The following is an 18,777-nucleotide window of genomic DNA, read 5'->3' on the forward strand; positions in this document are numbered from 1 at the left end:
AAAGTCTCTCAAATCTCCGTGTGCTACACTGCAATTTTGCAACCTGTTCTGAGTAAGGGGAAGTGAACAGCTTCCCATCTCCTAGGAGCACAGAAGAGAATGCATGGAGAATCACAATTGCCCTGCTGCTCTGGGAAGGGAGTAAATTACTTCATCCCCTTTCATGAAGCATTTTACTTCTGGATATCCATCAGCTGGCTGGTTAAAAAGAAGGGATAAACTAGTGTTCCTCCCACAAATCACTTTCTTCTTCACACACTTGCCTTTAGCAGAGTGTATTAGGTAAGCACCACATGATTGTCTCACTTCAACCAGTGTCGCAATCTCAGCAATGTTGAGCAGGGTAGTAAATCTAGCCCTATATGGATTACCTTGTGTGGTGCTGGTTTTTCCCTTTTTGATCTTGTAAATAGCTTTTCTTCAGTTACAAGAGATAGGAAGACATACCACCTAACAGCTATTGAACTCAGAAGCTTGCATGTCATTTAGTCAAGAGTACTTAAATGGTTTTGATTATTGTTCACGTTGCAGATCTGACAGTTAATATTTTCAGGCTTCAAATAAATTCTGCAGAGTACAATGCTGGGAAACATAGCTAGTCATCATTTTGTCCTGACTACGGTATTGATAAAAATATATATTTGTTTTGGACCACATGAAAATATTTATTGTGTTGGCTGGACGATCTACAATATACATGGCATTATTAAGAAGCTGTAAGATTTTAATATCACTTAGCTCTTCAGTGTTCTTAGGAAACAGACTAGGGCAAGGTAGACTTCCATTAATGCCAGTTTACTTTCAGTTTTGTTTCTAAATGAGACTCTTTTAAAGTCTGTGTCTTTCCTTAAAATATAATGAAGACAAAGGAATATCTGCCTATTTTAGGGTATGTCAAGACTACATGCCTCTGTCATCAGAGGCATGTAAAATAGTCTACCCAACATAGTCAATGACACGGAGATTTAAATATCCCTGGCTTCATTAAAATAAAAATGGCCACCACGCTGTGCTGGCTCAGCTGACCATCCGCACAGCGCAGCAGTCAAGACGCGGATCAGTCGACAGGGGAAGTCTTTGTCGACCACTCCTGTAAACCTCGTTTCACAAGGCATAAGGGAGCGATCAACAAAGGCTTCCTCTGTTGACCGATCCGCGTCTTGACTGCTGCGCTGTACCGACAATCAGCTGAGCCAGCACAGCACGATGGCCATTTTTATTTTAATGAAGCCAGGGATATTTAAATCCCCGCTTCATTGACTATGTCGGGTAGCCTATTTTACATGCCTCTGTCGACAGAGGCATGTAGTCTAGACATAGCCTTAGGTGCTCACAAAGTATTATATCGAGGTGGTAGTGCAGCTTATTTGTGGGGTACAGAAATACCATTATCCATTTTTTTACAGAGAGAATAAGTGACTTTCCCAAGGTCAAATTGGGGATTGCTGGAGAATAGACTTGAATGTAGATCTTCTAAATCCTAAGGCAGCATCCTAATCACTGGACCATGGTTCTCTTCCCATGTGATCTGCCCAACATAAATTAGAATATTTTAAAAATAATTGTATGTGGCTTCAATGGTAATATTAAGTAATTCCTTTCCAACACCATGTTAGAGAAGCCATATTTTGAAGTTCAAATGATCTTTCAAAAGGTATATAGGGATAGGCACAATAGTATTACATCACAGTAGCTGGGAATGAACTATGGGAAGGTCACAAGCTCTCAGAGTTGTTTGATAGCTGTGTCCAATATATTAGCTAGCACTTCTTATATTTTCCCTTACACTCTTAAGGCTGATGATCCTCTCTGCTTTCATTCTTTCCTCCACATATTCCTTATCCTAAAAATCCTCCTTATACCTTCAACTAGGCATTAAGTAATTCAATACTAAAAAAAACAACTCTGTCATATAAATCGTGTAATATGATGTGCATCTACAATGCCTATTGAAGCCAATGAGATATACCATATATTTATATAGGACTTAATACTTTCAAAACAATTAACTTTCTAAATATTTCCTACTTGAATTCCTACTACAGTACACTTCTGATTATCCGGAACCTTTGGGACCTAGGTGGTGCTAGATTATCAGATATTCCCGATTATCAGGAGTTACTATAAACTGGATATATATATATATATATATATATATATATATATATATATATATATATATATATATATATATACTGTATATACACTGTTTTTAACCCTTTTTATTGTACATATTGTAATGCATAATTTGTCATAGAATGAAATAATAAGTATACAGTACAATACGCACCATTATTGTTGCGAAGCCTTTGAATACACAAAGCAGAGGATATTATGTACAGTAGTGTGCAGCACTGGCTAATCACTAAACTATTAATCACTTAAACTATTAATACAGTAACTTAAAACACTTAATATAGCATTTTATTCACTTAAACACAAAAATTATACACTTCAACGCTAATACAGTCTGTAAATTATTCACTTCAACACTAAAAAAAACACTAGGCTCTTGCCATTTTGCTACCAGACTATCAGGAGTGCCATACAATAGGATGCCGGACTATTGGCGTTTTACTGTATATCCTAAATATTGTATCCTCTATCTTCCCTTCCCCTCTTTAACATAATGCCAGAAACCCTGAGCCTAAATATAGCTGGGGTTATGAATACATAAAGATATAATTTCCTTTCTTCAGAAAGAACTTGGAGAGATCTTCTTTGCCTCATTTTCCCACTTCACTGCCAATTATATAGAAACTCTCTGACTAATCCGTTCACAAAAAAAAGTCTCCTTGCTCTTGCATTATGGCTGGGTTGAATGCAACCCAGCTGTAATGCAAGAGGGGTTCTATTTAATTTAGGTCTGAAATGCCTAAGCCTTTTTTGGAAAAAGATGGTTTATGAAAAGCCAGAGGATTAGTCATAATACTGACATTTCCATTGTTTACTTTCTACAAGTTAGGTCAGACACAGGTGCCTGCTAGATGGATTCTCATTTTAACGCCTCATGCAGATCCAGTCACAGGATCAGCTTGAATTTAAGAATATTTCTATATCGTTATGTCAAAGGACAGATTCCTCTATAGGAAATGAAGGTCCAAAAGGGCATGAAGACATAAGGACATTGTAGTGCTACATATCAGGGAAACTGTGTAACTGAGGCATTTTTCTGCTCTCCCTGTCTTATCTTTTGCTCATGAAGCTTCAAATACCAATGTTTCAAAGAAGCTTCAGGTTAAAAAAATTAGTCCAGTACTGCTGAGTTTCCAACATTTTCCATAATCCAGCAGAGAGAATGGAGCTTGAAAAATGTTCAGTGTTCAAAATTTTCTTATCACTTGGTTTCTTGGTGCTCACTGATATCTGCCTCCCAGTGAGACAGTGCAAAAACTAAACCTGTTTGGTGGGAAGAATGAAGACTGGAGTTAAAGTGTAAAAACCTTCAGGATGTCACTGGAGGAAAATAAAGACCAACTATTCAGGCCATGAACCTGGGATTGACATACACAACTACTGAAGATTCCAAGGACACATTGGAAATGCCACAAGAGATCAAGATTTCCTTATATATGAGTGCTATGCTTTTGATTTCTGTTCTATTGCACCACTGAAAAATATTTCCTTCCAAACACAAACCTTATAGCAATGTTCAATGTACCTGGTTCTTGAAATCACTTTCCATGAAAGCAACATACAATGATTATTTTAAGTCTTACCAAATACATTTATTTCATTACAATCTTTGTGTTTAAATAAAGAAAATGGGAAATGAGAAAAATCTTCAGATACAACTGTTTCCATCTTAGGTTTTCTTAATGTTATATTGCCTTCATTGCTTCACACTAGTTAGCCTTTGACTTTTTTGAGAATTCTTTCCAAATATAAATTTACAAAAATTCAAGCAATCATGAAAGCACAAAAAGATGCAAATCTCCCAGAGTGTTGAATATGCATTGCTTTTGAAGAAAAGAAAAGTAAAGAAAAATCATTGTTCTTGACAAAATACACCCACCTGCCAATAAATATGTTCCCAAATGCTTAATAAATGATATAGCCAAAAACTACAAAGCTAGAATGATTAAGAAGAAAGTAAAGACACCTTTGCTTCTGAGTTTGTAGCAAAATTATTAAGGGAAAATAACTCTCTATAACTGCTCTCCATTTTATCTCTAAGAAAATTCTTACTAAAGTATTAGTCTATTCCTCTAGGAAAGTAAATATCTGCAATTTCTACCATAGGAAAAAAGCTTTTTTTAAAAAAAAGTGATTAATATAACTCAGGCGTCTCTTTTTCAATGCCTTTGTTCCTTTTTAATCTCAAGATCACAGTATCACAATATGTTCTACTAGGGGCTGCCCGTAAAAGCATTCAGAAACTGAAACAGATGCTGAGCACAGCCACTCAAGGCACCTCACTGAGAATATGTGAAACCAGTGTTCCTGGATTTGCATTGGGTTTCTATTGGTCTTTGGGTTGGTTTTAAAGTCTTGGCTATGTAATGCCCTAAATGGCATGAAGATGACCTACTTGCAGGATTACTTCTCTCCCAGTGAGGTGAATTCCCTCCATTATAAAAGAGAGAAAAGTGCTGGGAGAGTGTTGTTTGTGAGGGCTCTAGGACTCTGGAATTTGTTCCCATTGGTGCAAAAGAGCCTGAATTTAGTGGCATTCTGAGCATGCTGAAAAAGACCCCTCACCTTGATAGGGGTTTTATGGAGGCAGAGGGTACACTTCCCAATACAATGAAAAGGACGAATGCAGCTTTGTGTATGTGGCTAGCTGGCTGAGTACCCATCTGAATCATGATTTAATGTTATTGGGAATCAGTTGTAATACTAACTGTAATTGTTGCAATTCAACTAAGATTCAAAGGCATTTTCTTGTATATTTACATTGAAAATAATAAAATTATTTCATGTAAAACAATTAACTCTTTTTTTGTATTGTCATGAGCTGAAAAGAAATGGCTGCTGTTGTCTTATCCATTTCAGTATTTCCTCAACCTACCCATTGACATTTTCTAGTAGCCCCAGCCAATTGTCTTTGTTCTGGATAATTTCTTACTGAGGTCACTGGGAGTTCTGTCTGCATAAGGACTTTGCTATCACACCATGTATGAAACTACCATATATGATCAGAATCCACATTCCTACATTTAACAGTGCAGAGAAACCTGCAGGAATTATTTGTATTTAATAGCATTGTCCACAATGGGTCCATAAAACTGCAAACTGAATTACTAAATTCATGCTCTGTATTACAAAGTAAATACTGCACATCACAGAGTAGAAAATAATATTAGCCACAACTCTTTAATACTTCTGTATTTGAAAATTAACATTTTTAGACATCACGTTGTACTGTTTAAATTTTTGTCGTCTTTTACTAAAGTTAAAATATAACTTTTTTTTCAGCTTGAATATATTCCTTTTGGGACCATTATTTTTCCCTCACAAAAATACATTATGAGGGGTTTTAACCAGGAGATATAGACTCTTTTATGAACATGAGTATGTCTACACAATCACATGTAACTTGAAATAAGCTATGCAAATCACGTAGCTTTTTTCAGGATAGCCTATTTCAAATAGAGTATTATTCCAGCATCTTCCTTATTCCTCATGCAATGAGATTTACAGGATGCCGAACTAAGACGCCCGTTATTTCAAATCTACTTTGAACTAATGGGTGTGCTGTTGAGACACGCATAACACTATTTAGGGAATAATGACCATTATCCTGAAATAGCGCCACTGTGTAGATTCATCCATAGGGTGCGTCTATACTGCACTCTTAACTCAAAATAAGCCACACAATTTGAGCTATGCAAATTGCATAGCATATTTCAAGTTAATTTCTAAATGGCTTATTTTGAAATTTGGAGCTGTTTTCACAGCACCAACTTTCGAAATAAACTGCTATTCCAAAATGTCCCTTAATCCTCATGGAATAAGGTGTACAGGGACATTGGAATAGTGAGCCTGTTATATTTCAAAATAATGGGCTTGCTTAAAAGACACATAATAGCTATCTCAGGATACCAGAAACACCCTGAAATAGCACCACTGTCTGGATGGACCCTTAGGCTATGTCTAGACTGCAAGCCTCTTTCGAAAGAGGCTTTTTCGAAAGAAAGCAGCAAGTGAGTCTGGATGTTCTCTTTCTAAAAAGCCCTGTTTGCTTTTAAGAACGCCTTTTTTCGAAAGAGCACTTTCGAAAAAAGGCGTTCTTCCTCGTGAAATGAGGTTTACCGCCGTCAAAAGAAAAGCCGCATTCTTTCGATTTAATTTCGAAAGAATGCGGCTGCAGTCTAGACGCAAGTGAAGTTTTTTCGAAAAAAGGCTACTTTTTTCGAAAAAAACCCTAAGTCTGGACACAGCCTTAATGAATAAGATCACACATGTATATGCAGTAGAACACACCATTGTTACCTCTAAGCTGCGTGGCAGCACAGCTCCACAAGTGATTAATCAGCCCTACACAGCCAGTCAGCTCCTTGCAGGGAGCCCTGAGCATCTCAATGGGCGGGGCTGATTAATCACCTGTGAAGCTGTGCTGCCTCATAGCTTAGCGGGAACACTGATATACTCTATGCTTATACTTGGGGTCTCTCAGTGTGCACATCCCATTAACACTGATGAGTTACACATGTTCATCATGTACATAATAATCCTATAGATATAAAAGTACTTAATATTAGCTAATGATATACAGTATTTTAACAACTATTAGTATTAAAAAGAGTTAAATATGTAAGAAAGGTGACAGACATTTTATGAGTCTGGCTTTAGGGACACTATCTTATCACCTCTTAGACTGAATGTATCAGTTTCATAATGATAAATGCATGTTGTCATAATTTCTCACTGGCACAATGTACAGCAGCCCTAACAGCATCTACTCTTGTAAAACATAACTGCAATCAAAAAGTTCAAAATTAATAGCTGTGAAATCTCAAGCACTCATAAGCATGTGTTTTTATCACTTCCATGCTGTGCAGATTGGGTACTCTTGTTATTTATTATTTGTGACAGTGAACAATTCCCACTTGCTTTAGTGCAAAAGCGAAGAGCTGTTCACATGTAACCAGTGAGGTGAAGAATACATTTCAAACTGTTGGAATCATTTTGCAGGAACAAAATTACATGGATCATAATAGCACTTTCTTTCAATCCCCAAAATAGTGGTAGCCCCACAATTCTTTTTTCCCACTCTATTTTCTTCTTTAAAAGCTTCTCTTATAGCTAACACTCCTATTTCACATGCTATGTTTGTACAGCACCTGGCACCATGGGTCCTAGTCCATTATTAGGAATCCAAGGTGGTGCAAAAATACAAATATTCTATATATTTGAGAGAGTTTGTGAGTGAGTGAGTGAGTGAGTCAGTCTGTCTGTCTGTTTGTTCAAGAACTCATAAACAGTAAGAGCTAAGACCACCACATTTGGTATGCAGCTTCCTCTTATCAGAACCGACAACAAGGTAAGGGTTTGGACAATGGGATGTTCTCAGAATGAAACAATAGCCCATTAAACGGAAAGGGAGGGCTCTGCTAGCAGAGACAGTTACACTGTATAATGATCACCAGTGGGACAGCAAAGGACTAGAGAGAGGGACCGGGACAGCTATAAACCCATTAAGGCAGCAGAGGGCAGGGATGGAGAAAGGGACAGCTATCTATTATATATTTGAGAGAGTTTGTCTGTTTGTCTATCTGTCTGTCTCTTATCTGGGGGACATGCACCCCTTCCCTGGCTATGCCCACTGTAACTGCAGCAGCCATGGACAGTCATTTCTCATGTGGCCCCAAGATACTGCAGTGTGAGAGGATTGCAGTTGTCCTCTCTCCTCAGGGTAGCCTGCATACTGAAGCCCTTATCCCCAGTTCCACTTGAGAGCAATGATTTAAATGAAGAAAGACAAAAAAAAATGTATTTGAGTTAAGGACCTGAGCAATGCTGGGTAAATCTTCTAGTACCCAAACAATTTTTAAATCATGAAAATTTTCCTCATTTTGCAGATTATTATTATTATTCCCTTGTGCTAGGACTTACACAAACTCTCTTTTAGAAAGTGCTTTGAGATTCATGAGTAAAAATGTTATATACAGTCCCCGTCTCATACAGTTTATAATACAGTCTATGACAAAACACAAGAACTTACTGCCAACTAGTAGGAGGGAAAGGAAAGAGAGAAAAAAAAAGAGGATGACAGTAATGAATAGGCGTCACAATGAGCTAACAATGGAAAGCTTTATGGTTCAATTTCAGTTCATATGTTGGCTACCCCCTTTTGTTCCCAATGATTTTGCCAGGGGACCCTGCAAATGTATCCAATTTTACAACAATATAAGTTCTCTATAAAACTAACTCAATTTAATAGGAGTAGGATTCTTTTTTAAATTATTACTATTTTTCCTGGGATTATTCTTAAGGAAATTAAATATATTGGCATCTTCAAACAGCACATATTGGAATTAGCAAGAAAAGAAGTTAATTATAATTGCAATATATCTCCATCTGATTTTAACATTAAGCAACTGAAAAATCTATCTTTTATCAAGACAGCAAAAAAGAACTGCCTGTGGGCAATACCATTATCAGTGCACAATTAGTTGCAGATTGAAGACACTAGTCTTACATACATTCTCATGTTAGTAATCTGAACCTTGAAAACTAGGTCTCTTGATGAAATGCTATTTATTTACCTATGGACAATTTGATTAGCTGCAAGGGTAGAAATAACAAAACTAATAATTCCCAACTCTCTATAAAATGATGTTAGGTCATATTTTAATTGAGATTTTTTTAGTAGACCATACAAAACTATAAAATAAAACAGGATACATTACAAGAGAGGCTTTTATAGCAAAGTCATTTTCTCTTAGTTAAAAAAAACTTTGTGAATGCTAAAAAGAAGTCTTTTCTACTGTCAATTACTATAAACCCATCACAAAGTATGAATTCCTAGTTCTTAAGGCTAAGTCTTTCAAATCCTTGGACTTATTTCATTTATTTTTTTTCTTTGATAACATGGATTTTCTTTTATCCTTGGTAATTTGCATCAATAGTAGATCATGAAGTCTTATAAATACATAAAGCCTTTTAGAAACATTTGATAGAGGGAAGCTTTAACTAGCCCTTTTATATTTATGTAACATTAATTCTCCGGGAAGGTTACCATTTAACTTGAAGAGTTCAGTCATTTTCTATAGTTAATGAAGAACAAGCTATAAAACACACTCTAAATTCAAAACATTAGATTTCTATGTAAGTACACTGAATTTCAGTATTAAAATGTTCAAGATGAATTATCAGTGCATTCAGCAAAATCTGCACAGCTAAGAGATTATAGCAAAACCCACTCCCTCTTGAATATCACACAAGTCAAAATCTATTTTGCAATACTCTGAATAAGCAAACTAAGTAAATCTATTCAATCTGTTTTACATGCAGAGAATCTCATATTGCTATTTTATCTTTTCCATCACACAAAAGAAAAACTTAAAAAAGCACACTTTTAAATTATATTTAATAAATTATCTCAGGTTTGCAAATACAGTTAATTGTTTTTATTTCCTTATTATTAATCTAAATATGGCTCCTCCAAGTCATCTGTTTCTAAATTCAATATAGTAAATGCCAAATATATATCATAAACCTATTCAAACAACATACACTTTTTTTCTTTACAAAAATGCAAACAACTTATAGATGTGGGAGTTGATACACCACTATGTAACTCCAGATTTCATAGCAGTGAAATAAACCAGGGGTATCCTATCCTGTTCTCATCAATCATTGAGAGTTTTTATTAATGTAAACATAAATAGGATCCCTAACTCATAGAGCTAAGAAAAGGCCAAGAAATATAAAGAAAAATAAATAGGTCTGGTTCTGATCTCTCTTCTACTTGTTTCACACCTGTTCAAGAGAGTTACCGATGTATGTGTGATCAGAATCATCCCCTTTGTCTCTGCTGAAAGAACTCACATAGTAAATCAGCCCATATTCTGCTAAAATACATCATGTGTGTCTGTATTCACCTTAATTAGCACTTTTACCTGTACATTTCTTTAGATATTCCAGATGAAAATTCCATTTTCTAAATATGCATGAATTGTTAAGTTACAAGAAGCAAAGTTTGGCTACATCTAGACTGCCCAGACTAGATGTCCAGAGGTATCCCAGAATAGTAATGCCTCATCCAAGGAACTTGTCTGGTTTTCTGAATTTTTTTTCAAAACAGTGGACGTGCTCTTTCACCATTCCGGTAAACCTCCTTCTACGAGGCATAAGGGATATGTCAAAAGAGCACTTTTTTCCAAAATTTCAGAAAAGTCTCTTACGAAAGTAAATTGGGAAAAGATACACAATTTGTGTACCGTAAATTGCGTATCTTTTTCTGATTTAACTCTGCAGTCTAGACGTAGCCTATGTTTTATAATTGCTGGAAAAATTGCTAATGGTACAAATCCACAGAGAAAATGGATTCTGCTTAATTTAGGACCCAGCTGGGTGACAAAAGTTTAAATTCAGAAGTAGGCAAGCATTTTAGGTCAAATATGTCTCATTTTTATACACACTTAGGGCATATCTACACTTCTGAAAAAATAACTCTTGAAATAACTATTTTGAAATAGCGTGTCCACACTACAGGGAAGCCTCAAAATTAGTCCAAGATAGGCTCCCTTAATGTGGACGTGCTAGCTCGATTTAGAGCCCCAAATCCTGCTCACCACACTCAAGTCAAGTAACAGTCAATACATTCAAGGTTCTAAACAATAAATAATGAAAAAGATGAGGTTTTGAGATACTTTTTGAGCTGTTGAATAAGAGCTAGTAAAATAAAATCTTACTGCATAATATAATATGTTTACAACTTTCAGACAAAGCTAAGTTTTGAAAAAAGGTATAAAATGCTTGTTTTTAGTTCCAAATTGATATTTATAAAATAATAATTTTGTACTATTTGTGGCCATTTCTGAGAAATAATAAAACTATGCACTGGAAAATATACTACAACAACATATATACCCGTTAATGTTGAATGGCAGTAGAACAACTTTGTGAGCGGAGAAATGCTTTTTAAAGGATGTAAACAATAAAAATCATTTTCTAATCCTCTCTATTCTGAATTTGACTGGAAACTGTTTTTTTCTGTTCTAACAAGGTTGCACAAACAATATCAAGCAATATCTTACAATATCAGTAAGATTTTACTGGTTTCAAGTTTTCTGGGTTTTTTTGTTTTGCTTGCTTGTTGGTTTTCCCTCTTAAGAAAAAAAACAGTGAACTTTTTATAAAACTATGGTTATTCAGTGTGTTGTCATACTTGTTCACAATTCATTATTAAATAATGTCTCCTGTTTTCTGACAAACTCTATGCTTAGTACAACTGTGGCAGTCAACTTCACTTAACTTGTACTGCTTTAACACAATAAAGAACTTAGTCCCTCATTCAATCAAGTACTTGGGACTAGTCACATAAAGTTTGGTACATACTTCAGGAACCCATTGGACTAGCACTTTGGTGTTGACTATGGGTTTGGATTTTTGACTCTTGTAGATGGCCTACGAAAGTAAAGTACCAAATTCCTTTATCAGTATTTGCTGAATTTTTCCCAGACAGGTAGTGGAACCAAGAACATGAAGTACCTTAAAACTTACTTTATTTTCTTTCATTGAAGCAATTCTCCCCTCCAGTGTTCTATACCATCACTGGTACAATAGCTACTTCAGAAACTCACTGGTTCATACATCTGCAGCTTCCCCCATTACAGTAAGGATGTGTTATTGTTTATATGAAGTGTTCTTTTTTCAAATGTCTTTTATATTTAGATTTTTAAAGTCAGAAGGGCTCATTGTGATAATTTTACCTGATGTCCTGCATAACATAACAGAGTATGTGTTCAGACATCAGGTCACAGTGGAAGTTAACGAGATAAGATAGGAACGGGGCACTGTGGGATCAATCTGAAAGAGGAAATATATAGATTTTTTTAAATAATTACATTCTGAACACCATTTTTCTATTGCTTATGGCGGGCATTCAACACATATTAGTAAAGTTATATGAAATCGGTAATTTACTTTTGTGAATCACCTTTATGTAAATTGCATGGTCTATAAAAATTAAGCTGTCACATTCTGTGTAAAAGTTGGAATTGTGCTCTTACTGACTTGGTTCAAGAGAGATATTACACAATTTTAATGTTAATGTTAATGTTTCCTTTTAGTTCTTAATTAATTAATGTGGGTGATAATTAAGGTTGAGTTTAATAATGTAATTTTAAACTATTAAAATATTTGCAGAATACATTTAGGGTAACATTACCAAGGTCCAAAATGTGATATAAATAGGGCAATAGAATCTTTTTTCAAAATAAAAGAAATGAAGCCACATCTCCCAGAAATATGACACACATACATTCTCTTTTGTTACATTATAGAACAGTAAAAAGATATAGAGAAGCTTATGTCATAATTTATATGCAATATATTTCACCCATCCTAAGAATGAATACAGGGAATTCATTTTGCAGTTTTAACGGTTCCTCAACACTTACGATAAACGCTGAAAATACATTTTAGAAACATGACTATAAGATATTGAACTGAATTTCTCAAATACATGTAACGAAGATGTACTTTACGTATTCCCAGAAGGAAAAAAAAATAACATGACATGTTTAAACTAATTATAGTAAAGAATTTGGAGTACTTCTAAAGGATTTGGGTAATTAGCTAACAAGAAAACTACCAACAGGATTTGAACTCTGAAATTTGATGATTTATTATTATGTTTTACTGCAAAACCTAATCATGTCCAGGTTTCCTATTTAAAGGCAATACACTGAAAGTTCAGTACACAAGCATTGTAAAACTTTCATAGATCAAATTTACAAGGAAATTTGCCTTCCATTTGAAGACAGTGATCAGTTTGCAAAACTATTAGTCAGACTAATCTGCAATAAATAGTGGGATACAAGGTATCTAGGTAGGCAGAAATGAAGAAGCACATTTATAAATACGTATGCTTCAATATCAGTGGTGTATAAAGACCAATAATCTACAAACCAATCATTCCACATTTAGATTTTTAATCTAATTAATATTTCATTAATTCAGCTATTTAATTTTTGCAGTATTTTAATATACACAGGAAGGAAAAGGAAATAAAAGTTCAGGGAATATGCTTGTATCAGTAAATCATGTGATACAAAGACTGATGGAGAAATAATCAAATTGCTGAAGATCTTAATGGTCTAGACAAATCCATCCATACATTCAGGGACATGTCAAAGCTAGTAAATCACAGCCTATCCCTTTGAAGATGCCTGCTTCCACTCCCCCATTTTTCCCTTCTCGCCATCCTCACTAATAGGCATTCTTTAGTCCTTCAAAGCATGACATTCCTCTTTTACTCAGATTCCATCCCTTTCGATTGATGGACGATTACAGTACCAAGTTAGCTATTTGCACACAGGACATGATGGTTTCTTTGAACAGGAAAATAAAGCTTATATTTGTCAATTAAATACATTTGTTAAATAGAGCTAATAAATATTAAAAAATGTATCTCCATGTTTAATTAATCCCTCTTTCCAAAATGATTTATCAAGTGACAAATATGGGCCATTTCTAAAACCAACTGTAGAATATTTTCAACGTTGCAAACTGAAAATAGAACAGTTACCTATGCTTTTAGAAACTTCACTCCAAACTGTATCAATATTAAATGTTATACCTCATCACAAAGAATCACATTTATTTTCTACATAGAGCTAGTGCTAAAGTAAAATTTAAAAAAATTAATTAGACTAAGGAACATTAGTCAAGGCACAAGTCATGACCAACTTTACGCTTGTGGTTTAATCTGTAATTCTTAAAAAAAAACCAATAGTCTAGTAGCACCTTAAAGACTAACAAAACATGTAGATGGTATACTCCGGTCATCCGAAAAAATGAGTTTTATCCATGAAAGCGCTACATGTTTTGTTCGTCTTTAAGGTGCTACTAGACTATTGGGTTTTTTTGAAGTTTTTCCTATTACAGACTAACTCAGCTACCCCTCTGAAGCTTAAAAAAACCCCACAGTCTGACATATATTATTGTGAAGAAAGAGGATGTTTGCTTGGTTGGTTAAACTGTACGTTTAGGATTGACTGCTCTTTAATGCACAGGGCGCATCCTTTCATTAAACTCAAATGGGGCTACATGTACAGTACATATTGACAGGAGACTGGATACTTTTAATTTATAGTTGCAACTCAAATCTATGATAACAAGCCATATACAATGTTTCTTCAATCCAAGAGACTGTTAATGAACAATATCAGTGGAAGCTGATCAACTGATTAGCATATTAAGATTTTTTTAAAGGTAATTTCTATGAATAGCAAAAACATAAAGATAATTCATAAAGGATTATAGAATTAGATAGGCAACAATGTACCTCAAGCAAACAGAAAATGCCAAATGTCCACCTAAATGTCTTCTCATGTGGTTCTCTATAATTTTGCATTATAAACTGAAGTGGTATATGACTTCCAAAAATTAATTTACAATCAATTCTGCATAATAAAAATACTACTTCTGGTTTAGAATTTTGATTTGGGATCCAGTCCTCCAAGTTGCTAAATGCTTCTGTGATGTGCCGAACTTATGTAACTTCCATTGTTTTTGCTGGAAGTTAAGGGTGTACAGTGCCTCACAACAGGCATGTCTACACTTACAAGATGATCGATGCTCTGGAGGTCTCTCGTCTAGCATTCGAATTAGCGAGTCTAGTATAGATCCCTAAATTGAACACTAAGGGCAGCCCCCACTGATGTCTGGCACTCCTCCTTCTGTGAGAAGTAAGAGAAAATGATGGAAGCATGTCCTCCAGTTGGCCTCCCACTGCATGGATGCCGCCATGGCTCAGCTTAAAGTAAGCAAAATGCGTAGCTGGAGTTGCATACCCTAAGCTGACCTGCCTGCTCTAGTATAGACCAGGCCAAGCAGTGTTCAATACCTTGAAGAGTCAGGCCATCAGGCCCCAATTGAGAAAAGCACCTGCCTTAATCTGTCTGTTCAGCAAAGCACTGATGCCTGTGCTTAATTTTAGGCAAATATCTAATTCCCACTGAATATAATGGGACTTAAGTATATGCTTAAAGATAAGCATGGGGTTAAGAGCTTTGCTGAATGAGTATTGACTGCTAAATCAGGGTCTAAAAGCATATACTATTTCTGACACAAATTTCATATTAATAAGACAAGAACAACCCTGAAACAGGCTTATTCAAGTTAATTTGGGGGAAATGTAGAGATTTGTTGTGAAGTGAAAGATAAATGTGATACATGTCATAATGCTATGATATTTAACTAAGCTTTATTAAAAGTAAGTAATGTATCTAATACAAAATTCAGTAATAAAATCTACTATTTTAATATTTATGCAAAGGGGTATCTTATTGTTTGTTTTTGCTGTTTATAGCATTTCATAGGATACTGCATAAAACAAACTGAAATATATACAAGGTACTAAACTCTAAAGTTATAGTGATAGAAAGTTATATGTTGTTTTAAAGAAAAAAAAATGCAGCACAGAACAAAATCAGAATGGAAAGAGTGCCTGTGTACTCACTTGAGCACTCCATTTGGTCTTGTAAATAGAGACCTTTCCCCTGACAACAATATTGTGGGTATGAAGATGTATCAATTACCAAATCTAATTACATTAATGGATAATGGATATTACCCTCCTCCACCTCAGGATGGGAACTTCCTGGTTTGTCTGTTTACTTACTTGACTTTAAAACTTTATACACTTTATAATCTGTCCATGGAACAAAGGTAACTTGTCAATAAGTAAACTAGGAAAAATATGCAAGTTTCAGCTATTCTCTTGCAGCAATGTGCATGCTAATATTCCACTTGTTTAACCTTCTATGTACAGTTAAACTATGATACAATTAATACTATTTGAAAGTTTATTTCTAAATGTGACACCTTACCTTCTAAACAAGTCTGGTAAGTCACTCAATGCTCAAATGATAATGTTTGAGATATAAAAAATTCAAGTCATTCATATGAACCTCCACCTGATATGCTTAATATTCCGTTATAAATAAAAATAAAATAAAAGCACAAGAACAGATAAATGTCATTCAGCTGCAAGTTAGCAAGTGTCCATAGGATGGCTGTAACAGAAGTAGTCTGCCAAAAAATGTATCCTGCAAGCTGTAATTTAACATTATTCTTACTGTCCTCTGAGTCAGTATCCACTGTACTGTCTTTAATTTATATGCAAATTGTTGCATGTGCCATATGCTGACCATTTTGAGAAGCTACTTATTTTGTCCAAAGAAAAGTTCATGTATGGTACCTTTGAAGATATTAAACTCAAAGTAATATACACTTTTCTGTATATTTTAAAACAACATGTGTTAAGACATTACAGTGTCAGTGATAAATTATTCAGTTATATTGAGCTTTGTAGTCAAACAAACTACTAACACAAAAAGCTGTCAGACAGTAAATAAGAAAATGGTGGGGGGGGGAGCAGTTTTAAATTAGACAAATTTAAGTCTTTCCTGATGTATTCCTTCTACTTTGATTGTTGCATGTAAAAGTATAGTAAGGTATTTTCTTCTCAAAGGATACCTTGTAAATTTACTGTGCATAAAAATATTTTCTGAGAAAACATTCTAAATAATTTAATAAACAAGATACAATCAATATACTTCTGCACAATAACCTCAAAGAAGGCACTTATCAGCACGAGTAGTCATTTGTATAGTCTAATCTCTTACCAAGTCCTACATTTAACGTTAGCCATTTTCTTTCACCAAAACCAAATTATACTTTTGACAGTCTTTTGAGATGAGTTCTGGCAGCAAGAAAGTATCTTTCATATCTCATATCTGATTAGCATGGGTTACCTCATATGCTGGCATAATAATCACTAAAAAGGCATCATCTACTATGTATTTAATAAACCTTAATGGACTAAATCTTATAGACTTTTCCAGTACTTTACATTTTATATAGGCAATATTTTCAAAAGTAAAATTATAATGGTCTCCCTCCCTGAAAGAAAGTAAATGAAATGTTTTGCCAAGAAACTACTATGTCAAATGTTCTGCAAAACATTAGTCTGATCAGTAAAACAACATACACAAAAATATTAAGAAAATATTACATCAAGCATCAATTTTGTAGCTCAGCTGGAAGAAGGAATGGCTTATGAAATTCACTTCTACTTACAATATTTTATTCCACCATGCAGAATGCAAATACTGGTTGCATATTATAAAAGTCAATTTTACTATACTAACAGGCATCGCAAAGTATAAAAAAGTTCTTGTGTACCATATCTGCATGTTAATAAGTGGGAAAGAAACCATTTTTGTCAAATTAGTCAGATTTTCCATGTTCCAGACTTGGCACCATATTTGCATGAATCTGCATTCATTTACCTATCCTATCTTGCATAATGTGCATGGTAGTTGAGAAAACTTTCAGAACGTTCATCTTATGTAGATCTCCCAAGACAGATCAAACCCACAACACAGTTTCCAAACAAAGTAAATCAAGGAAAATAATCACAGCTCAAAATTAAACATATGCTTTATAAAACATATACTTTATAAAATAAAAATATATGTCTGAATTATAATAATGGCCTGATTTTCTACTACATTACACCAATTTGGTGGGAGCAATTACACTCCTGTCTCCCTTTTATAATGGCAGAACTCCATTGACTTCAGTGACTGATTTACATCAATGTAACTAAGCTCAGAATCAGTCCCTTATAATATCCTGAAGTTCAAAAATACTTAATTAGGTAATATTACAGAAGTCAGTACAACCACTACTGACAGATACTGCTCAGTGAGGGTAGCACAGTTGGGATCTTACTGAGCTATTGAATGTAATGTAATATCCTTCAAACTAGTGAAAAACATATTACAGAAGAGGGGGCAGTTCTGAACTCACTTGCACATGTATTTATCAAGAGTCAGTCTTCTGAAATCAATGGTATTACAGTGGTATAAAGGAAAAAAAGATAGAAGTGGGATCACAATCAGGCACATATATTATATAGAGATCTGAATCTTAATGAATGACCCGCTAATTATATCCCCCAGCCTTTTAACATGGTGGTTTCAAATTCACATAAATAGAGCCTTAGAGAGTGTGACTAAAGTCAAGGGACAGCTCCCTCTTTCAATAGTACCCTGCTGCCTGGGTGGCAGGCAGGAGCTCTCTCTCTCACACACAGAAACATGGTTTAGTGGATGCACCTCCCTCTGAAAGAAGGTGGCTGCCTGATTCAAATGGACTCTGGTGTCTGACAAACTATTTAGTGTGGGGAGAGGGGCAGTGGATAATGGGAGGTCTCAGCCTATTGCTCTTATTACTGTCTGATTATCTGTGGCTTGAAGGCTGTGCAGGGAAGGGAGTGTGTCTACTGCTCCTATGCTGTGCTTGTTAAATGTGTGTGTGCTTGTTAAATGTGTGTGTGCTTGGGGTTGATAAGAACGTCTCAGGTTGCCTTCTAGGGGCTTACTTGCTTGAAGGCTTGGGGGGTGGAGACTTTCTGCCATCACTCTAGTAACCTATATTTTATACAGGTTGTATTTGAGACAGGATGCCTCCACTGTGTATATCTGTGGGTGTGCGGGGAGGGGTAATTTTAGTTGAGAGTCCCCTACTCCTCTGCTTGTCATTACTTACTGTCAGTCAGCTGGCTGGCTGTGTAGAGTGAGAGAGGGGATG

At 35.1% G+C, this 18,777-nt stretch overlaps 1 protein-coding gene across 10 annotated transcripts in view; it reads right to left on the minus strand.

Moving 5' to 3' along the window:
- Nucleotides 1–18,777, minus strand: part of PCDH7 (protocadherin 7) — a 399,732-nt gene that overhangs the window by 375,441 nt on the left and 5,514 nt on the right. The window lies entirely within an intron of this gene.

Source organism: Pelodiscus sinensis, chromosome 5, assembly GCF_049634645.1.
Source record: "Pelodiscus sinensis isolate JC-2024 chromosome 5, ASM4963464v1, whole genome shotgun sequence".
Taxonomy (NCBI): domain Eukaryota; kingdom Metazoa; phylum Chordata; order Testudines; family Trionychidae; genus Pelodiscus; species Pelodiscus sinensis.